The sequence below is a fragment of the Lucilia sericata genome, unplaced genomic scaffold (assembly GCF_015586225.1).
Source record: "Lucilia sericata isolate MDLA Ls3-8-SP2 unplaced genomic scaffold, ASM1558622v1 Contig001423F_arrow, whole genome shotgun sequence".
NCBI lineage: Eukaryota > Metazoa > Arthropoda > Insecta > Diptera > Calliphoridae > Lucilia > Lucilia sericata.
The window spans coordinates 23,047-48,571 of NW_023995356.1; the positions used below are offsets into that span (position 1 = coordinate 23,047).

The following is a 25,525-nucleotide window of genomic DNA, read 5'->3' on the forward strand; positions in this document are numbered from 1 at the left end:
TCGAATGTCGGTGACAGTTTTCAGATGTTTATCATACAAATATAGTAAAACCTATTCTTTTTTGTTTTTATCTCACCTAAATTTGGAAAAGACCTTGAATGATTAGATTGACATGGAAGACATAAAGATAAATTTAAGTTTTTAAAAATTTCGTTTACAAAAAAAAAAAAAAACTAACGACGTCACATGGCACACAATGACGAAATATGCTGAGTTGGGATATAAACTATTTGTTTGTCATACAAGTTAAAACTAAAGGTAAAAGATCGGTGATGAAGACTCGGGATGGCCACTAATTTTTTGAAATAGAACTGAACTAGAACTGACCTAGAACTGACCTAGAACTGAACTAGAACTGAACTAGAACTGAACTAGAAATGAACTAGAACTGAACCAGAACTGAACTAGAACTGAACTAGAACTGAACTAGACCTGAACTAGAACTGAACTAGAACTGAACTAGAACTGAACTAGAACTGAACTAGAACTGAACTAGACCTGAACTAGAACTGAACTAGAACTGAACTAGAACTGAACTAGAACTGAACTAGAACTGAACTAGAACTGAACTAGAACTGAACTAGAACTGAACTAGAACTGAACTAGTACTGAACTAGAACTGAACTAGAACTGAACTGAACTAGAACTGAACTAGACCTGAACTAGAACTGAACTAGAACTGAACTAGAACTGAACTAGAACTGAACTAGAACTGAACTAGAACTGAAATAGAACTGAAATAGAACTGAACTAGAACTGAACTAGAACTGAACTAGAACTGAACTAGAACTGAACTAGAACTGAACTAGAACTGAACTAGAACTGAACTAGACCTGAACTAGACCTGAACTAGAACTGAACTAGAACTGAACTAGAACTGAACTAGAACTGAACTAGAACTGAACTAGAACTGAACTAGAACTGAACTAGAACTGAACTAGAACTGAACTAGAACTGAACTAGAACTGAACTAGAACTGAACTAGAAACTGAACTAGAACTGAACTAGAACTGAACTAGAACTGAACTAGAACTGAACTAGAACTGAACTAGAACTGAACTAGAACTGAACTAGAACTGAACTAGAACTGAACTAGAACTGAACTAGAACTGAACTAGAACTGAACTAGAACTGAACTAGAACTGAACTAGAACTGAACTAGAACTGAACTAGAACTGAACTAGAACTGAACTAGAACTGAACTAGAAACTGAACTAGAACTGAAGTAGAAGAACTGAAACTAGAACTGAACTAGAACTGAACTGAACTGAACTAGAACTGAACTAGAACTGAACTAGAACTGAACTAGAACTGAACTAGAACTAAACTAGAACTGAACTAGAACTGAACTAGAACTGAACTAGAACTGAACTAGAACTGAACTAGAACTGAACTAGAACTGAACTAGAACTGAACTAGAACTGAACTAGAACTGAACTAGAACTGAACTAGAACTGAACTAGAACTGAACTAGAACTGAACTAGAACTGAACTAGAACTGAACTAGAACTGAACTAGAACTGAATTAGAACTGAACTAGAACTGAACTAGAACTGAACTAGAACTGAACTAGAACTGAACTAGACTAGAACTGAACTAGAACTGAACTAGAACTGAACTAGAACTGAACTAGAACTGAACTAGAACTGAACTAGAACTGAACTAGAACTAGAACTGAACTAGAACTGAACTAGAACTGAACTAGAACTGAACTAGAACTGAACTAGAACTGAACTAGAACTGAACTAGAACTGAGCTAGAACTGGGCTAGAACTAAACTAGAACTGAACTAGAACTGCACGAGAACTAAACTAGAACTGAACTAGAATTGAACTAGAACTGATTTAGAACTTTTGAAACGTGTGAAACATGGCGATAAGAGTTGGGTTTTTATCACTGTTGCCTAATATATCTCGAAAAACTGATCAGCTATTTGAAATTGTTTACTAGTGTTAGCAATATACCAACGAATGGCTGTACCCTCTTTAGAAGGGGGCATGATAAATAAACACCTTTTTAGCATTGAAAATTTTTAAATTCTTATCGCATTTAAAAATAATGTGTGTAATTACGGTTGTTGGAAATCTAATCATTGCAATAGTGCTTGGTAACAAATGTTTTGAAACTTATTTAAAGAAATTTCATTAAATAAACCCTAAAAAATCAGTGACACAAATCATAATAATGTAACTTGAAAGATATTTGACAATTGGTTCATCAGTGTAAATAGTTTTAAAAGTTCACCAATACCAAAACACATTTTGAGTTTAAACTAAAAGTAAAGAATCTTAGGAGTCTCAAACTAAAAGAATGTCTTGTACAAGTAGGATCAGCAATTGAACTTGCGGCCGAATCCTAATTGAAAGTTTATCGTCCAGAAAATGGCAACTAGTTATCGAATTTCCGTTTATATCGAGAGGGAAAGAATGTTCTTCCGACAAAAAAAAAACAAGTAAATAAATCTATGTATGATCATTAGTGATCTTATTTCAAATTTCTTGAAATGAAACCATTAACTAAATAAACAAATCTATAACCGGAAATCTAAACAATTATAAAACTGTTTAACCAGTATCAACTAGCTTTCATGAACTCTTCTTAACGTTTATAATTAAATTTCAATGATTTCAATTAATTAAATTTTATATGGGATCATCAAATTTCGCATGAACTTGGACTCAATCATATTTCTTGTTTTGTTTTTGTTTTTTTACTCGTATATATAGACAGACAGAATAATATTTTCATATGACTATTAACAGACAGTGAAGACTTGGCAAGAGAATATAGATTATTTTTAGATTTAAAAAAAAAAACGAATAATTTTTATTTTTTTGCCTTATTGTTTCGCGATTTTAACAACTTTTGGCAAAATATCAAAATTAAAGAAATAAAAAGACAAATAAAGAAAAACAAACAAGAAAAATATGCCATTAACAGAGCAAAAAAAAAAATGATATAAATTACTAGCTTATAGGTATGTCTAAACGAGGGCAGGGGGTGGAATGTTGTGTAGGATTTTATAATTTTAGCATCGCTTTCAAATTGGTTATACATATATTTCAGTGATTAATTTAAAGATCATGTAAGGAAGTCGATAGCAAGTCGATCATACTTGCAGAAGAGATATCGTCAAGAGCTTTGATGATTTGCTTTACGAAGAAAGTTTGACCTTAATTTTCAACTCAATTGTAACAGAAGATTCTTCTGGAAAATATCTATGATTTATGAATTCTATTCAATTTGAGAAAAAGTCATAACGAATTTACATACTGATCATAAGTTGAAGACGATCTACACAAGATAGCTTTATTTAGATCTCAGTTGAAACAGATGAAACTCCAGATAGAAGGAAATTAACCAGGATATAGGGAGTTTAGTTAAATATTTGAGGAAGTAATTATGAATATGATCCGATAACGATCATAAGTTGGAGATAATATTCACGGTATCATAAGGTTATTGAATCTTCCTGAAATCGTTTGTGTTTATAAAATATATCACAGAATGCTAACGGGTACAAGTTGGAATCCGATGACCGATGTTAGTTTATTTTGATCGAAAAGGAAATGCTATGAAATTTGATTCAATTTGAGAAAAAGTCATGATGAATTAGATCACTCATACTGATCGTAAGTTAGATCACGAAATGTAACAAATGGAATTCCTAACTGAGTTTATGATACTGATCGTAAGTTGGATCACTAGATCGATCTAGTTGTAACAAATGGAACTACTAACCGAAGGAAATATCCAAGATGTAGTGAATTTAATTAAATTTGAGAAAAATAAGACGATCTGCGAGAGATTGATGGCACATATATAATTGTTTAAGGATCTTCCTAAAGATATAGATAAGTCCGGTGTTATTTACTTTGATCTCAGCTTTAACAGATCTAAATGTATTCAAGATTCTTTTAGAAAACACTCTGGACTTTTTGAATTTGAGATGAAGTCCACACATGTTTGATCTCATACTTAACATAATTTAGAGATAACCTATATCGGTATCAAAAGCCTTGTTCTGATCTCAGATGTAGCAGTTAGAACGCTATTTGAATATGGAATAAAAATCATAAGATCACATACTCATCACTGAACTCATTTGAGTGAGTTTTCAATTTTGCGACAGCGATGTCTTGATGGTGTCTCCATGAATTTCAATAACAAGCTAAGATCATAGAAATCTCGACAGGAGCTTTGAGATTCTTTCTATAGAAGAGTCAGTAAGGCACCTCTTTTACAACGTATTCAGGATCAGTATATAGAAGATTCACATACTAAACAAACGGGAACTTTTTGTATCTGAACTTATTTCAGTTGAATAGCTCTCGTCTAGGGCTAGTGATAATGGAAAACCCAGAATATTAAACTTATCCTTTACATATTCCACGACAATTTTATATTCGATCCGGAAAGATTGCCAAATATTGTTAACTCAGCGACAGCTACATCAACCGAAAGTTTTTTGCCTAGGGAAGATCATACACAAGTTGAAATCAAATAGATCATATCTGGAGCTTTGAAGTTCTTCTTATTTTGTACTTTTATGTCTCTAATTCTTATAGAAAAACGTTAACTCCGTAAGTACAGCATTGTCAATTGAGTTTGTTAAGCTGAGACAAAAGAGAATCAATCCTAAACTTTGCAAATCTTCCCATGATAAAACTACGGAGAAACCAGAAACTCGATTTTAAGATTTCCCACTACAATTGGATCTTCGCTTTGGAAAGATTGGATTTATAATCTGGTAACGATTTTAGCTTGGGAAGAATACAGTCATACACAAGTTGACATAAATAGATCAACTCTAGGACTTTGGAGATGCTCCAATTATGAAATTTATACTGTTATCGATAAGGTTCATTTAAAGATAGTCTAGTGATAGTGTTTATTACGGAAAACCCAGCTGCGTAAACTTCTTCTCAACAGCATCAACTGCCAAATTGAGATCAATAGTTCACATGTAGAGCTTCAAAGATATTTGTATTATAAAATTTTGGCAATTTTCGGCAAGATTCCCTACAATATAGCTGCATAGCCTTCTTTGGCTCTTATTATTGCAGAAAACCCAGATGCGTCGAAAGTTCCTTCAATCATTCCCACTACAATCAGATCTTCGCTCCGCAACGAAACTGATTTCCAATCGGCCAAAGATTGTAAACTTGATTAGCTTTCCTTTTAAGATTTATTTAGTTTTCCTTTCGAGATATCTTACAAAGCCTGAAGATTTGATTCATCTTTTAATCATTTCCTTGATAATTAAATTTTTTCTCTGGGAGAATGTTAACTAAACGATAGCAGTTGAAAACACAAATTAGATCTCCACTCCTCAACGACTCGGTTCCAAATCTGTATCTACCAACTGCTTTTTCTCAATGACCAAATACATCTCGTATTTCTGAGAATCTTTCCTTTAAAGATCCTCAAATCATTTCCTTGTCAATTGAATCTTTGCTCTGCTATAGTGTCAACTATGCGAAAGCAGTTGAAAACCCTGCAGTGTCAACAATCATTCCCACGACTGAATAGATCTTCGCTCCGCAATAATCTTTCCTTTCAAGCTATCTTTTAAAACCTAAAGATTCATCACTTCCTTAAATCATTTCCCTGACAAGAGATTTTTTGCTCTAGAAGAATGTCAACAACAGTTAAAAACACAGATTAGATCTTCACACCGCGACGACGCGTTTCCCAATTGGGAGAAGTTTTTACACAGCTGTATTTATCGGAAGTTTTTTTTCTCAATGATCAAATAGATCTTGTCTTTATGAGGATCATTCTACAATTAAATCTTCTTTTCGCAACGACCTCATTTCCAATCGGTCGAAAATTGTAAACTCAGCAAAAGTTGCCCTAATCGAAACTATTTTTTTTCTCAAGGAACAATGATTAAATAGATCGCGTCTAGAGCTTTAAGAATCATTCTATTCGATAATTTAACCAATTTTTAATTAGATTTCCTTTCAAGATATCTTCTGAATTAGATTGCTCTGTTTGAAGACCACAATCTTTAACTCATCCTTCAATTATTTACCTTGACAATTGAATCTTCTCTGTCTTGAAAGGTTAGAACCCAGAATCTAAGTCATCATTCAATCATTTTCTTGACAATTGAATCATTGCTCTGGGAGAATGTCAACTCAGCGACCGCAGTTGAAAAACCAGCTGTGTCAACGACAATTAGATCTTCTTTTCGCAACTACCAGATTCCCTATCGGTCGAAAATTTTAAACTCAGCAAAAGTTGTACCAATCGGAATTGTTTTTTCTCGGGGAGGAATGATTAAATAGATGTCGTCCAGAGAATGTCAACACACCGACAGCAGTTGAAAACCCAGCTGAGTCAACGACAATTAGATCTTCTTTTCGCACCGACTTGATTCCCAAACAATCGAAAATTTTAAATTCTGCAATAGCTGTACCAATCGGAACGGGTTTTTCTCAGGGAAGAGTGATCAAATAGATCGCGTCTAGAGCTTTGAGAATCTTTCTATTTGATAATTTAAGCAATTATTGATTAGATTTCCTTTCAAGATATCATCTGCATTAGATTTCTCTGTTTCAAAACCACAAACTTTAACTCATCCTTCAATCATTAACTTGACAATTGAATCTTCTCTGTCTTGAAAGGTTACATTTCCTTTCGAGACCATCTGCAGGTTTCCTTTCAAGATTTTTTTTTTTCAAATCCTTCAATCATTTCCTTGACAATTGAATCTTTTCTCTGGGAGAATGTCAACTCAGCGACAGCAGTTGAAAACCCAGCTGAGTCAACGACAATTTGATCTTCTTTTCACAACGACCTGATTCCCAATCGGTCGAAAATTGTAAAACTCAGCAATAGTTATACCAATCGGAACAGTTTTTTGTCAGGGAAGAGTGATCAAATATATCGCATCTAGAGCTTTGAGAATCTTTCTATTTGATAATTTATTCAATTTTTGATTAGATTTCCTTTCAAGTTATCATCTGCATTAGATTTCTCTGTTTCAAGACCTCAAGCTTTAACTCACGCTTCAATCATTACCTTGACAAATGAATCGTTTCCGTGAGAGCGAAGAGCAAGATTTCACCTTAAGGAAATAACTTTTTGCAACAACAATTCCTTATTCTGTAGTATACTGTAGTATACTAACTTTTTAATAATTTTTCAAACCGACCTCGTAAAATTGAACATAAAATAAACATTTTATAAATTTGTATTGCTAAAATAAAACTGACTGTCAATTTGACGTATTTTCTCTATTCTTCCTTCCGTACGTACGTTTGTCTATCGTGACTTTTAGACACAAAAATTGTTTATTTCTATTATTTAAAAATATTTAAATAAACAAACAAATACATATACATATGTACATAGTTTTTAAAATTATACATAAATTCGACATGCTGGCAGGTGGTTTAACGAATAAAAATAATAGAAAACCACAATAAATAGCGAATTATATTAAGCACTCTCTCTTTTAAGCTTTTGCTCTCTCTCTCTCTCTTTCTTTAAATATTCTTTAAATTCCTTAAAATTTCAAATGTAAACAAATAATAAAAATAATCCAAATATTATTAATGTAAACACAAACAATAAACATTTAGAAAAAGTGTTAAATAAAAATAATTATAAATAAAAAAAACAACAAACAAAATGCTTTCCTTTAGTGTTAATTATTAGAATTGTATTTGTTGCTATTGCTTAACTAAATCTCATGGAATTGACTTTTCAAAAAAAATCATATAATTTTCTCAATTGAGATTTTTTTTTAAATTATTATAAAAATAAAGTAAAATAATAAAACTGACCTACAATAAGTAGAATTTAAAATTCTAGCGTGTTTACGTTTTAGAAATTAATATATTCAAACAGAAAAAAATATTTTATAAATAACGTAATAATTGCATATTAATTAAGTTAGATAAATACATTTATTTGTTATAATTAACACTTATTTTTTTTATAAATATATATTTAAAAATGTTTGTTAATTAGTAATTTTTTATTTATTGGAAAATTAATTAATTATTGTTTATTGATTTTTAAGCTTTATAATTAAGTAACGTTTAAAAATTTCAATAAAGTTTTGAAGTAACTTTAAGCCTGACCGATTGAAAAACCCAAAAGTCTATATTAGGTATATGGGCCGACAAGGTTATCTTAGCAAGGAAAGCCAAAGAAAAAAACAACATAAACAAAAATAATTTTATTCTCTATCAAGTCAATGAACACTCTTTCAATATATTATTGAGAGATTCCCCTAAGAATTGCTTTTAAGATTAGATTTCTTAGAGGTGGATGTCAGAATTATAATAGACACACTTTTATCGATCAATTGTACTTTGTTCACTGCGCATATACTAACAAAAAATCATTCAATATCTGGAGAATTATCAAGTTCCTTTACGATCCTAATTGTCTCAAAATAATGGATGAAAGCTTAAGCTTGAAAGCTTAAAGCCCGATAGACTTTAAGACATTCATTAATCACTTAATTGACAATTGAATCTTTGCTCTGGAAGAATGTCAACTAAGCGGTAGCAGCGGAAAACATGGTTTAGATCTGCACGATTCAAAATCTGACGGAAACTATATCAACCACAAGTTCATTAATCAGGACGATCAAATATATCCCCTCTTTCCTTTCAAAATATCTTTCAAAATCAGAAATTATTCTTAAAACACTTTCTTGACAATTGAATCTTTGCTCTGAGAGAATGTCAACTAGGTGGCAGCACTTGAAAATACAGATTAGATCTTCACTACGCAACGATCCGATTGCCAAACTGGCAAAGATTGTAAACTCAGCGTAAGCCATATTAACCAGCAGTTCTTTTCTCAGGGACAAGTGATCAGATAGATCCCGTCATTACTTTCAAAATCAGAAGCTTTAACTCATTCTTCAAACACTTCCTTGACAATTGAATCTTTGCTCTGGGAGAATATCAACTAAGTGGCAGCAGTTGTAAATACAGATTAGATCTTCACTACGCAACGATCCGACTTCCAAACTGGCAAAGATTGTAAACTCAGCGAAAGCTCTACCAACCAACCAAAGTTCTTTTCTCAGAGCGGAGTGATCAAATAGATCGCATCTTTCCTTTCAAAATATCATTCAAAATCAGAAGCTTTAATTCATTCTTTAAACACTTCCTTGACAATTGAATCTTTGCTCTGGGAGAATATCAACTAAGTGGCAGCAGCTGTAAATACAGATTAGATGTTCACTACGCAACGATCCGACTTCCAAACTGGAAAAAATCGTAAACTCAGCAAAAGTTGTATCAGTCAGAAGATCTTTTATCAGGGAAGAGTGATCAAATAGATCTCATCTTTCCTTTTAAAATATCTTTCAAAACCAGAAGCTTAACTCATCTTTCAATCACTTCCTTCACAATTGAATCTCTGGGAGATTGTCAACTAAGCGGCAGCAGATTAGATCTGCATTAAGCAACGATCCCATTCTACGAAACTGGCGAACATTGTAAACTCGGCGAAAGCTGTACTAACCAATCAAAGTTCTTTTCTCAGGTAAGAATGATCAAATAGATTCCGACTTTGAGAATTCTCCTTTAAAAATCAGAAGCTTTACCTCATCCTTCAATCGATTCCTTGACAATTGAGTCTTTGCTCTGGGAGATTGTCAACTAAGAGGCAGTAGTTGAAAACCCAGCTACTTCAACAGTTCCCCTTAGTTTAAACGCAGTCGTCTATTTATAATAATAATCGAGACCTTGGATGACAATCGACAAGTCCATTATCTTCACCCACCGTATTCTTCCCATCATCGTGTTGCAATCCCGTAGAAAAGAGGTGCTACCAGTATCACTACTCTGCCGGGACTATAAACTGTTGGTGATAAAATGTGTCCTCGGTCTTTTTACTTGGAATGATTTGACATGGGGTAGAACAAGAGAACTACATAATCTGGTACCACGGGAACCGGTAGCTCGGTATTGGAGAAGTCCCTTCGGGGTGTTGGTTGTGGTTTAAGCCCAAATTCGCGGGAAGTGAATGTTGGTTTAACGACTGATGCACGGTAGAGTCTATAATTCAGGATAAGTTAGGTGCTGTTACCGAGACAACAGATTCCTCGCAGAGGATTATGTGAGTGACTGTGGGACTAAGCGTTTGGTGTTAAGTGTAAATGATACGGGATGGAGGGTTGTATACCAACCAGTATACCTTGAGCGATTGTGTCGGATGTTTTTCTCAATGAGTGTATCAGAAGAATGAAAAGTGTGCTGGGTTGAATGTTGATGGATGTACGGTATGTTACACAAGTGATACCATTGAGAAAGAACAAGTCCTCGGCTTATTTGATGGACTCGTGTTTCGATCTACCGATTACGTCTGTAGGTGATGTTGCCGACTCAACAGTGTTATTTTATATCTCGGAAGTTAAACAACGGGGCTGCAATGGTCAGAGGTACTTGAGCAAAATGCTTATACATGGACCGACTACATGAAGTCCAAAAGATCCTTTCAGATATGTATATTTATTTTCAACATGTGCCAGTTGAAGGGCTGTTCAGTCTTGCTTGGGAAATGCACTGAGTGTAACAAAGTTCATAGAATAAATGATCAGTAGGTTTCTATTGGGAGGAACTCTGTCCATTATCTATAGTGCAGTAAAAAGCACCCCATATTTCGATGATGCTCCAGTGATTCAATAGAGAAAGATACACTACTGTAACCAAAAAGTACCTTCGCCTTCTCTTCTACACGGTCGATTAGCAACTGGTCCATACATGAGAGTTGTATTCCATTTTAAGTCGGATAAAAGTGGAGTAGATAGTTAGGAGCTCAGAGGGAGTGAAGTATTCATTGCTCCTTTTAGAAAACCGGGACAATTGAATGCTTCTTTTGACACTTTATAACGCAACCGTTACTTCATATCAAGTAATAGATAGAAGATAAGTCTGATGATTCTTTTATATCATATACAGATCAGAAGATCAGTTGTAAATGTCGGAACCACATTTAAATATTATGCTAGATACCCCGTCTAGTTACATCTTCTCCATTAAGAAGAAAGTGTGACTTTATTTTAATTAAATATAAGAAACAGTTATGATGCAATCGATTAAATACTGATCATAAATTGGAACTATATATACGTGATCTGCGTTTAAATGAATGAATTTCAATCTTACATTTCTATGGTCCGATAACGCTAGCAATTTTAGTAATATTTTTAGTTTATTCTGTTACTATTTATAGAACTAGTTTCCCAAGCTAAACTAAAATGTTAACATTTTTTTAAGCATTCGAATGTGAATATACTTATTAACAAAAAAAAATGACAGCAAGGTCGTTCATAATAATTGTGCTAACTCATCAAGAAGATAATAATTTTATATTTATACAATGTATTTATATAAATATACAATTATATATACATACTATGTATGTAAAATATGCATACATAGCATGTAAATTTTTTTTACATTTGTTAAATTTTTAAAAAGACTCATATAGAAAACTACCTCGGAATGGTGTATAAATTTGTTGTTTTAGAAATACCCTAACTGATCAGGAATGTCAGGACTGCCAGCATTCCAGGCAAGCAGGCTACAAACGGATGAAACGAACTTAGTCACTCTAATATTGTCCAATTTACCTGCAGTAAACTTATGAATTGGAGTCCCTAAGATTTCATCGATATAGTATTCCAGCTTCCAAAGCATCGGTATTCTTATTATACCCTGATCCAGTTCTGAAAGCACTTTGCCCAATCGATATGATTATAGGATCATCCAGGAGAATGAACTTGTCAATGAATTGCAAATAAACTAATTATTTAAGTCGAAAAACTATTTGTCAATTATTTGGAACATCAAGTTCAAATTCAGCGAACTGCTTTCTACTGCGATTAATTTGTAAAGTACTTATTTGCAATTACTCTGTAACATGGACGAAAGCTAAAGAACTGGGCCTAAATCCTGAGAAAACTGAACTGGTATTATTTAACAGATAGACAACTTCAGGCTACCAATGTTAGTTGGCGTCGAACTAAATTTATGAGAGGAGTTAAGTATTTAGGAACTTTACTTAATAGTCTTCTCTACAAGTGGCCTTGGACATCCCCAGCAGTTCGATCGGACAGTCCCTAACTATCAATTTAACCTAACACTTGGGGTTACCCCCAGCCACTATCTACTTAAACATGTGCCTTTCCTACGAGAATCAATCATCACCTCTTAGATTACGAAGAGACAGACAAAAAGCTTAAGTTTGTTTTTTAAGTGTCCACTCTCTCGCTTACAAAGGCGACACTAAAGTGACGATTATCTTCATCATCGTTTACAAAGAGTACATCCGTGATGAAAGACGAATTAGAGCCAACCAGCTGGTTAGACTTTAGTGGAAATTACTGTCTTTTTCAGATGCATTAACTCTTTGTTGAACTGATGGGTCATTCTTCACATCTCGCCAATACAATGTTTTGTTGCCTTTAGGAATCTACTATGACTCTACGAGTCTTCATTAACGCGACAATCACACAAAAATTCTATACGAAGTACGTCTACATGATCATGGTAACTCCTTCTTGTGGAATTACAGATAAAACTATGAATCCATACTTTGAGGAAACACCTCTAATGGATTTCCAACTAGGGACGATTGACTTTTATCCGATAGACTGTTTAATGGGTGTGCAGTTTTAACCGACGAGTTTAAGATGGATATCGGTTTAATTGCCAGTGTATATGTCGGCGATTCTCATATAAAAAGGTTCTTCAGACTACCTGGAAGAAGGTTGCGGACGAACTAGCTCGATTAGGTTCAAACCTTCAAATACATTCAAGAGAATCCAACAGTCGATATGAGAGCCACCAAGATTACTTTAAGGACGGGATAGGCGCAGTCTAAGGATTCTGACAGGGATCTTAACGAGGCATTGCTCAATTAAGGCCTTTTTCAGTAAAAAAGACAGGATACCGGACTATTGCAAGCTATACTATCCTGAAATACAGATTCTGAAGTGAAAATGAATTGGAAATGGGTTCCATGCCGAACTGGGGGAAATTCGGGACTCATTCCTCACAGTTTACTAGGTTTTCTGTCACAATTCTCTCTTTAGGGAATCGATTCGGTAAAACTTCCAGTTTGAAACCCCTTTGAGATTCGACCTGTTTTCATTCCTCTCCCTCTCTCACCACTTTTTTATGTTTTCTGTTTGTTTTTTTTCCCCGTGTTTTGTTTCTCTATCTTTGGATCTTCACCCTCTACGAAGGGAATCACAATGGACCTTACGGTCTCCCTTTAATAGTGCATAAACCTTCTTAACCTAAAACTGATTACTCAGTGAAATTTTAACAATTTGTATAAACATAATATTATTAACAATCGATGAGCATAAACAATTTGAAATTATGGTAACATGATCGTTTTCATTGTAAGAAAATGTTTGTAAATATTAATACTTACATATGTATGTATGTAATCTGAGCATGTTGGTGTTATTATGCAATAACATTTTAATCAGTTGAAAAACTATTTATATGAAACTTAAGTACGAACGAAACTAGATCACTGTGTTTAGGAGATTACTTATCAAAGTCTATTTTAAACTTTATGAATCGTATATAAAAATTGTAAACGTCTACATTTTGTAATATTTCCATGTAGTATAATTAGAAAACAATCAATAGCTTATCGATGCTTTTAATCAAATGTAATTTTATTCAATAAAATGCATTTGTTGCTAAGGAATACCTAAAATATGCGATGCGTTATTTTAAATTATTTTTTACACAAACACATGTAACAGCGCCAATTTTTTTATACTGGGCTTTTAGCGATTTTGTTAGTTCGTTTGGTGTAATGTGAAAATGAATAATAAATTAAATTTTTGTTTAACATTTCAGTGCCAAGTTGAATAATTACCAAGACTTTACAAGATAATTTAAGAAATTTTTAAAATAATACAAACATTGTATTTCATTAAATATTTACAAGTAAAATTGTAGTCCGATAAAAGCTACTAAGTATGATTTTTAATATTAAAGCACTCGAAGTTAGCTAACACTTCCCTAACATTAGGATGATCTCTTATTTATAAGATTAGAGTTACTCGTAATGCATGAATATTTCTTTAAAAAGAAATAACACTCAGGCAACTCTGTAATTGCATGGTAACTTTTTGCTTTGCAGCGCCTCTGCCGTTGAGTAGCAGCATTATTTAGAGTTAGTTTTCAGAAATTAGATCTACATGGTCTATTTTGCTATAAAGTATACTGCCAAAGGAGGACGCTTTATTAGAATATTAGATTTAATAGGGACTGACAAAGGATTGACAGACTGTCGAGACTTTTAACGTGAGCACCTGCCTTGTCGGCCTTATCTCACGGTGGTGTACAAGTACTTTGCTGAAGTACTCGAGCTATCTAATCTCTTACCAAATTAGTCATGTTGGGGAAAGACAGGTGTCATGAGCAAGCTCAATCTACCCCGACATAATGTCGCCCAACCACACTACTATGGCTCTGTTGATTCGGCAACAGCACCTAGAGACGTAACCGGTGGACCGAAGCACGATCCATCAATAAGCCGTAGACATTGTTCTTACTCACAGTGACACGCTGTGTAATTCTGATATGAACAGAGTTTACTCTGAACATATCTGGACAAGGAAGGAAAATTTAATGGTATCACTTGTATATGATACCTTTCATCCATCATCATTCAACCCAGCACACTTCTCATTTATCCGACACATTCATAAGAGAAAAACATACGACACACTCATTAAGATGTACGGGTGGACGAGGCCCGCATACCTCTACATTCATCCCGTATCATATACAATTGACACCAACCCATTTCCAACGCTTAGTCCCACAGTCACTCCTTTGTGGGGTATCTGTTGTTTTCGGCAACAGCACCGAACTTATCCCGAAATATTGACTATTATCATGCATCAGTCTTTTAACCGCAACTTACTCTTCCCGCGAATTTGGTTTTAAACCACAGCCACTACGTGGATCCCGAAGGAATCTCAACCAACTGACCACCCGTAGTACCAGATTATGCGGTGCTCTGGTCTGACCTCTGGCAATCTATGCAAGGGCTAAGCCAGGCAGTAGACTGTAACCAATCAGACTGGAGGTATTGGCCACCTCTTTATACCCCGGGATTGCAATAACACCAAGGCGGAGATCTCGCCAACATGCCCCCGGGGGTAGACAAGGATTGACAGGGGCTGGAATTCGAAATCAGTACGCATTCATGCTCCTTAGAGGATATAAATTAATTACTCTTATTCCTATTGGATCATTGAACGCCAATAATCGCAGACCGTATTCATTCCAAGAATTGGCTAGGTAGTTCTTTTCGAATTTCCTAGAACGACGACTTGTATTACTTGGTCTATCAGCTTGCTGACCTGAATAGTGAAAAAGATTGCATCTTTGAGCATAGCATGTCTATTCCACTGCCAATAGTGATTCCCCCCGGTCATGTTACCTTGATGAAATCCCAATCTTGGTATGATTGCAATCCTGGGGAAATGAGGTGCTATCAGTACCTCTAGTCTGCCGGGACTATAAACTGATGATGATCAATGTATCCTCGGCCTTTCCTTGGAATGATTTGACATGGGCGGAAGTCAACAGAAATCCCACAGAGGAGTTACTGTGGGAATAAGCCTTGAAATTGATCTGGTTTTAAGTGTATAGGTCGCATGTTGTTCCCTATGTTCTCTGGGGTAGATGGTGATGAAAAGGATCTTATACAAGTGGTACCATTGAATTTTCCTTCATTATCTAGGAATGTTCAGGGTTTAATCTGTTCATACCAGAATTATCACTGTGAATAAGAACAAAGTCCTCGCCTTATTTAATGGATTTATGTTTCGTTCTATCGAATAAGTGTCTATGTGCTGTTGCCGACTCAACCGAGGCCATGCCATCTGCGTGGCTGTAAACAAAAGTTCATACCGGAATTACTACAGTGTATTCTCTGTGAGTAAGAACAAAGTTCTCGTCTAGGTGATGTTACTGACTCAACCGAGGCCATCCATCTGCGTGGCAGTAAACGAAAGTTAAACAATGGGACAACAATGGCCCGAGTTTATATAGCTCGTGTACTTCATCAAAGTGCTTGTACATGGACCGGCGGAAGAAAAAGTTGCCACCGGCGTGTAAGATACACAAAGCGAAGGTGGTAAGTCGTCTAGTCAACTCTCGCAGTAGTTGAAAAAGTAAAGCCGACACGGCAGATTTTCAGGTAAAGCATCATGTTACCGATCCGAGTTTTAGATGGCTCTAGGGCAGAAAATACAGATAATTCTTCTAAGACAACGTTTGGAGTCGGTTAGCAATGCTATGACTTACTTTCCAGATTCTTAACATTATCAAAGAATTGTTCTTTGACTCTTCGAATTCATTGCTACCTATGTCCTGATTTTTAAGGTTTTGACAGTCGATTTTTCACCGAATTCTCAGGCTTTTGTTCTCCATGGATCTTAGAACATCTTCCATAACCATTAGGAATAAGAGAAATGACATTGAGGAGGCGAATACTTTTCACTTTCACTGCCAATGTGCGGCAGTGTAAAGTGAAATCTTTAAAAAAGGGAAATCTTTCAGAAACTTGAAGAATTGAGGGAAATTCGTCAAGGAAAATGGTAAAATGTATATAACTTATAAAGCTGTATGAAAAGGAGCCCTTAGATCGGTCTAGGATGTGTCGAATAAGTACGATACTGAAGCATTGGACAATGTTTCACTCTAAGGACTCACTATGAAACAGCTATTTGGACTTGTGAACTGATACTAACTTGTGTGGCCCTCCTTAAATCTAACTTAATACCTGCAAAAGTAGCAGCAAGACACCATGATGTACCTCTCGATGACGCAGACTTTTGGATCAAACGAAAACCCAGATACAGAAATCTTGGAGTGAATTAAGTTGCAGCCTCAAATGGAATCTCGGAGACTTGTTGTTTGCCCAATATCATGTCATCTTGGACAATTTATCTTGTACTCTGTGATTTAGATATGGGGAATAAAATAGATTATAGTTAAAAGGACCACCTGAGGTTTTTGGCCCCGATCTTGAAGACATTATACCAGTTAATCCGCAGCAACATACGGATATACTTGCATATATTCGTCGTGACTTAAGTGATATTTCTTATCTAAGTTCTCAACTAGATGTAAAATTATGTTTATTCATAAATAAGGAAAAGAGTTTCATGTTAGACCAAAGGATTTCACACCTATTCCTCATCATTCCCTTTTCAAGACTTTGAAAAAGGCTAATGAAATACTGGACTAAACCTGCTTACTATCTGCAAGACTTATATCCGACCTAAAATGGAATACATCTCTTTCTTTTTGGGGCTATTTAACCGCATACAGGAAAGGGCCAAGGTACATATCGGTGACAGTAGGGTATCCAACTGGAGCACCGTAACAATGTGGGGTACGTGTCAGTGCTCTAACGATACTACAATGGAACAGGTTCTTCTAAAACCCGCACACGTCATTCAGCAAGAGTACATCTATTTGTAGTTGATTGACCAGTGGATCGCGCAATGCACTGCAGACAGAATTTGTTCTTTAGTCGTACTGTCCATATATGGATCAAACTTCCCCCAGAAGACTTTCCTGTCAGTTGCAATGAGAGTTTGTTTAAATCGAATGTCCACAAACATCTCTATCCTCCCCGACATAACGTATTTGTCTAGTTAAAACACGATGCACTGCATGAGTAGGGGTCATCCTCGGAGTGCTGGTCTAAGAAAAAAGTAACACAGGTGATATGATATGATGGGTTCTTTTCGTCAACAACCTTCATCAACCTAGAGAACCAATAAAAATCGGGCAAAAGCATTCTTCACATTCATATAAGATCCAACAGATTGAGTAGCACCAAGTTAATGATTTTAAATAGGTCTGTATGACTATTGAGTCAATATCTGGTATTTATATTTAAGCGAATTTAACCGAATATCGCTTTATAGCAAATATTTATTGCAAAAAAATACTCAAAATAAAGCTTAATAAAACTCTTTTTATCTCAGTCCATAACTATACTAACAAATGTTCTACGTTTTAATTGACATTTCCCCTTTTTAAGACTTTATTTTTCTAGATAAAATAAGAAACAAAACAATAAATCTGACACAATGACCACTTGTTAACCTTATTTCAATTAAAAAATTAAAAAAATATTTATAACTAAATAAAACTACAGCAAATAAAATAATACAGTTGTTGTTTGTTGGGTAGATGGCACAAGTTGCTGTTCAGACACATGTATATAAATCTTTAAAAATATATGAATATGTTTGTAATTATGTAAAAAATTATACAGACATACAAAATGTATTAAAATATTTGTTCTATCAATTCAATTAATGTGATAAACAACAAGTGAGAATAACAAAACTTAAAAGAAATTAAAAATAAATAAAAGCTTTAAAACACATACACGCGACACAAAAATGGGGTACCTACAATTTTATTAACCCATATACGAACAGAATTTATAAATACATACATATATACATACATACACTTGTGCATTAAGAGACCACCCTTTCTCTTTTGTACACTTTTCATTTGGTCATTTAACTCTGGGGAGGTGGAATAAACAAAAATAACATAGTCTTGAACTAGTCAAACTTATTCAGACTTCAACTTTGCGATGCTAATCCAATTTGCGATCTTATAAGATACAATTCCCCAGTTCCGGGGATGTTCAGTTCAATCAAAACAACGAACGGAGAATTTAAGAAGTGGTTGTAAGATAACCAGAGTCGATAATTCCCAAGTGCAAAAAGGAGTCGAACTTACCTATTCTACAACTTAATTTAAGTTTTTGAACTGAACTAGAACTGAAATAGAATTGAACTAGAACTGAACTAGAACTGAACTAGAACTGAACTAGAACTGAACTAGAACTGAACTAGAACTGAACTAGAACTGAACTAGAACTGAACTAGAACTGAACTAGAACTGAACTAGAACTGAACTAGAACTGAACTAGAACTGAACTAGAACTGAACTAGAACTGAACTAGAACTGAACTAGAACTGAACTAGAACTGAACTAGAACTGAACTAGAACTGAACTAGAACTGAACTAGAACTGAACTAGAACTGAACTAGAACTGAACTAGAACTGAACTAGAACTGAACTAGAACTGAACTAGAACTGAACTAGAACTGAACTAGAACTGAACTAGAACTGAACTAAAACTGAACTAGAACTGAACTAGAACTGAAGTAGAACTGAACTAGAACTGAACTAGAACTGAACTAGAACTGAACTAGAACTGAACTAGAACTGAACTAGAACTGAACTAGAACTGAACTAGAACTGAACTAGAACTGAACTAGAACTGAACTAGAACTGAACTAGAACTGAACTAGAACTGAACTAGAACTGAACTAGAACTGAACTAGAACTGAACTAGAACTGAACTAGAACTGAACTAGAACTGAACTAGAACTGAACTAGAACTGAACTAGAACTGTACGAGCACTGAACTAAAACTGAACTAGAACTGAACTAGAACTGAACTAGAACTGAAGTAGAACTGAAGTAGAACTGAACTAGAACTGAACTAGAACTGAACTAGAACTGAACTAGAACTGAACTAGAACTGAACTAGAACTGAACTAGAACTGAACTAGAACTGAACTAGAACTGAACTAGAACTGAACTAGAACTGAACTAGAACTGAACTAGAACTGAACTAGAACTGAACTAGAACTGAACTAGAACTGAACTAGAACTGAACTAGAACTGAACTAGAACTGAACTAGAACTGAACTAGAACTGAACTAGAACTGAACTAGAACTGAACTAGAACTGAACTAGAACTGAACTAGAACTGAACTAGAACTGAACTAGAACTGAACTAGAACTGAACTAGAACTGAACTAGAACTGAACTAGAACTGAACTAGAACTGAACTAGAACTGAACTAGAACTGAACTAGAACTGAACTAGAACTGAACTAGAACTGAACTAGAACTGAACTAGAACTGAACTAGAACTGAACTAGAACTGAACTAGAACTGAACTAGAACTGAACTAGAACTGAACTAGAACTGAACTAGAACTGAACTAGAACTGAACTAGAACTGAACTAGAACTGAACTAGAACTGAACTAGAACTGAACTAGAACTGAACTAGAACTGAACTAGAACTGAACTAGAACTGAACTAGAACTGAACTAGAACTAGAACTGAACTAGAACTGAACTAGAACTGAACTAGAACTGAACTAGAACTGAACTAGAACTGAACTAGAACTGAACTAGAACTGAACTAGAACTGAACTAGAACTGAACTAGAACTGAACTAGAACTGAACTAGAACTGAACTAGAACTGAACTAGAACTGAACTAGAACTGAACTAGAACTGAACTAGAACTGAACTAGAACTGAACTAGAACTGAACTAGAACTGAACTGAACTAGAACTGAACTAGAACTGAACTAGAACTGAACTAGAATTGAACTAGAACTGAACTAGAACAGAACTAGAATTGAACTAGAACTGAACTAGAACTGAACTAGAACTGAACTAGAACTGAACTAGAACTGAACTAGAACTGAACTAGAACTGAACTAGAACTGAACAATGTACAAAAATTGCCACCGGCTTGAAATATACAAAAAGGGCGTTAGTGAGTCGTTTAAAATTGGTCACCCTGTGGATGGAATAGACCACATTAAAATTCGACCTTAAAGGCAGCTGTTGACGTAAAGCACATCTTTCCGACTAATCCAATATACTGCACATCGCACTACTCTTTTTAAAGTATGTATTTGGTTGGCCAAACTAGACTCAAGAATTAGAGTCTGGAAGTTTCAGAAGATATTTTCTAAATATTGAAAAAATATCACCGATGATATATTTGACAATTGAAGGTCCCATTTTGAAAAGGTCACAAGTTTGCTAAGTACAGAACTACTGCTTTATACCGAAAATAATTCCCCTCAACTACAATTATTGTACTTGAAAATGTTCGATTCTTGCAGTTAAACATCTGCAAAGGCAAACACCTTCAAAGGATAAGGGCATAAATGTTACAAATGGTTTTAAATCGGATTTTTTATTGAAACGGTTCTACCAATTGGTTACCATCGACATATCCATGACCCCAAAGTAGGCTGTTTTAATAATAAAGACATTCAACGCTTAAAAAGTCTAATAAATCTTGAACCATTACTTTCCCAACCGTACTAATGTTAATTCAGAATACTTAAGTACTTTTCACTTTGAAATAGTCCCCAACAAAGTGTAATTATTTATAATGCTCACTTTAAAGTTTAAACATACCTAATACAACCCTTTTTGTGTTAATAAACGAGTAATAAGCAAATTATTCGCTGCCTTTACTTTTCAGCAGTCGGTGATTATAATAATAATAAACTTATTGATGCAACACAAAATGCAACGACATTATTCATGTGCACAAAGTCTGTCAAATGACGAGTAAAAGACCCAAACAATAACAAAACTCAACAAATATATTTACATATAAATAATCATCTAAGTATGTATGTATATACTTATTGACTAGTAGAATAATACATATAAAAACATGTATATACATAAATACAACATCTACCATATGGACTTTATGATAACACATGCTGAAATAAAACACAAAAATACGAGTAATGAGAACGAATGCACAAATAGTAGAACACAAATTGCTCTCATATATGTGGTATGTATGTAAGTGGTGAAAGAGAAATTTATTTCACCACCACCACCCGAACAAGGTTGTCAATTGAAGAAAACAATAGCTAAATAAGTCTTATGTATTCACAGTAAATACAAATTTCAATTCTTTCGTTTTTGTAAAAGATAAACCAAGTTCAAACTCTTTTATAAAAAGATTTCCTATAAAATGTGACAGATAATAAATGAAACGTTGAGATGTAGATATTTTATGATAAATACAATTGAGCATTTGGTATGACTTGGGTTAAAATGGCAGCCATAATGTGATCCCCATAGGATCCTTGGCCATATCCTCTATGACTAGTATGAAGATTACTACTAGCCTATACAACGATCTTGCAACCAATATTATCTCTTCTCCAATCGGGGTTTCAATCTGTCCGTAAAATCTTTAACCATAAATGCAATAGCTCCTAGGTGCAGAAGGCTTTATAAATTTCTGCATGTCGAATAATAATTCCGAATAATTTCAGAATGATCAGGCCTTTGGTAATCGGTCGTTTGAGCCGAACATGGAAATGTTTAATGGTTCAAACACTATCACTAACATAGTTATCAAACTTTTAACTAACATACTGGCCACGCTTCCGAAAATAATGGACTAAGTTATGATATGATGACATCGACATAAGTCTATATCAATTCTAATCTCCGTAAGGAACCTTCCCAATATCCAGTACGGGGTAAAATTAACTTCTGTGCTAATGTTCTGTGAATAGTTTGTTTCTCAGAACGCAGGAAAAACCAACAGGTAGGGAGACACAAACATGTCATACCCGGGAAATGGTTATGCTCATTTTGAATCCATCCACACTATTGCGACTAACTAGTTCCGAAAATAATGACTAGTTTATGATCTCTTTAGGAGCATCGGCCGGTTGAATGTTATAGACATCGACCTAATTCTAAGTCAATTCTAATCTTCGTAAGGAACCTTCCCAATATCCAGTACGGGGCAAAATTAACGTCTGTGTTAATGTTCTGTGAATAGGTTTTTCTCAGAACGCAGGATATATCAAGAGGGGGGAGCCACAAACATGACATACCCGGGAAATGGTTATGCTCATTTTGAAGCCATACACAATAAAGGGTATTCATTTAATGCTGGTCTAGGTTCTCTTTACTTCAAGAGCATCAGTTAGTTGTGACTTATTGGCGGAGCTTCGTGACTTCAAGCCCACAAAAAAGTTTGATGGTTCAAAGTCTTAGTCTATTCACCAGGACAACGACAGTTCAAACATTAGGCGATTCGGTGAATCCATACGGTTTTTGTTGTTGCTGTAGACGAGTTGAAGTATTGTGCAATCAAATTTGGATCAAAAGCTTCGGAACACTTCTCGTATTCCTCGTCAAACAGCCTGTCACCTCCTATCAAGATTCTTAAAGTAACTGAGTCTAATCCGTATCATTATTCTGGTATACGATATATCGAACTGGTACTAAAAAAACAAAACCGATCGACTCTTTTAGTCCTTATTAATTAAAGTTAATTTTCACGTACAAAGAGTTTTCCATTGCCTATGTTTAATCCTAGTATTCTGGTATACATTATGGTCTAACCTGGACCAAAATGTCCCCGAACTCCTTTACTTTTTCAAAATATTTTAACAACATTTTGTATATCTTAAGTAGACAAAATTTGAAAAAAAGTCGAAACCCTGAGACCGAATTTAAAAAGGATTGAGCCGCTCTTAAAGCCGAGACGTTATAACAGTGCCAAGGCAGCTTTATGTACAAAATGTTGTATGTCATCTAAGGCCAGTTTCAGATTCAGCACAGCTTAATCCTTTATATTTTGGTCTCTGGTTTAAAAAATTGTCGGCCTGCGTAATTGACATAGGGACCAATCATATTCCACTATCGAAATTCTTTTAGTTTCTAGTAGTATTCTTCTATCAGAGGAGTACAATTTGGACGAGAAGGTCCTAGTATATTCTACACTTTCAAAGTCGAAATCATCCTCAACGACCATAGTTCCCTATAATTGACTTATTGACCAACCATATTCTTAGTACGTCTTTCTTTCAAAATGTGATTGAAAGTACTTCGCACATTTTCTTGTCCTTATCAAACAATGACCATTTTGATCCTTATGAAAGTTATCCAACTGCCTCTGCCCAATCGTAGTAGTAGAATTCTGCTAACGGATGTGTCCCATTTTGATATTTTATATCAACAGCACTCCGTACCTCTTCTATTCCTTGTCAACCCTACCAAGCTCCTTCAACTGCTTATGGACTGATCCCATCATTCTGCTATTCAATATGTCTAACATGGAGAGAAGATCCTTTATATTTCCTACTGTTTCAAAACAGACTAACAATACACCATAACTCTTCTAGTTCTTATAATAAGTGCCAAATTTAGATCAGAAGGTCTTTGAATGTTCTACACTTCCAAAACCAAAAAGATCCTTAACAATCATTATATTCCCTTGTGGAAAATCTTTAAAATTTTTAAGACTCTTATACGAATCATAACATAACACCCAGAAAAATCGCTTAAATGAAACAACCAAAAAAAGCTAAATTGTCAATCTTACTCATGACAAAATCACATCCCTATAAGAACCCTATAAGAAATGAATGACCGAAACTAACACATACAAAATGATTTTACTAACACACACGCAACATTTTTTTTATAGAATTGTCGAAAAAAAAATTTAATGGATGATTCCATCAACAATGACAGTCAAATGACCGGTAAAATGACCGTTACTGGACCCAATGTGTGGTATAGGGTTGAATTTGCATATGAAAGAATGAAACAACTACATTTTGATTAAAATGTATTAAAATTTATATTTTGATCAACAATGACAGCCAAATGACCGATCAAATGACTGTCACTGTGTTACAGAGTTGTATTTTTCGTCGTTACAAATTAATTGTTTCTGCGAAAGCCAAAGATCAAGAAGCGAAAAAATAAAAAAATTACAAAGTCTTTGAATTATTAAAAATAAAGAGAATTATTATAAACTAAATTTTAAAAAAGTTCAGGAAGTGGATCAGAAGATAAACAATTCGGAGTTTAATCAATCAATGGTAACATAAATATGTACTTATGATTTTTATATTTCGATATTTATGAATACTTATGTATTTCTTTACAGACAACTTATTTCCAAAAATTAATAGGAGCATCAGAGGACTTAAGATTCTGCGAGATATGTAAAATGGTGAAAAGACTGGTAATTTATGTATATGATTACTATATTAATAAAATTAACAATATATATATATATATTAAAATATCAATAAATTGTGTTTTATTATAAATTGGTATAGCCGTCAGATTTGACGGATATATTCATCAAGTGTGATTAGTCAACAATGACCGATTAATGCATCATTTTTTTATTTGTTAATTGTGATGGATATATCCATCAAGCATGATTAGTCAATCATGACTAATATTTATATCATTCATGATTAGTAAACAACAAAAGAGTGAGCAGCTCAAATATATGTTTTAAAGTCGATTGAATTCATAAGTGCGAGGGTGATGCAACATCACATGTACACAAATGTTTCCATCACTTTTTACATATTGCCCTTAAGAAAGTGATGGGAGCTTTGTTCTACGCAATGATGGGTATATTCTCAGTAGTGACAGTCAATTGATCGGTCAAACGACTGTCACTGTTCTTATAGGGATAAATAATAACACTATGTTTTGTTGTTCTTATGTATACGTGTATGTAACGAATGCAGTGCATAGCACGTATACACCTCTCCACTAACTAATGGTGAATTAGTAAGTGAATGTAATTTTTATTATTGTTTAATCTAAAAGAGAGAGAGAGATAAGCAAAA

General features: G+C 34.4%; 1 protein-coding gene across 1 annotated transcript in view; it reads right to left on the bottom strand.

Annotated features, from left to right (window-relative positions):
• LOC119611338 (pre-mRNA-splicing factor ATP-dependent RNA helicase PRP16-like) overlaps window positions 1–25,525 on the bottom strand; it is a 69,064-nt gene that overhangs the window by 18,313 nt on the left and 25,226 nt on the right.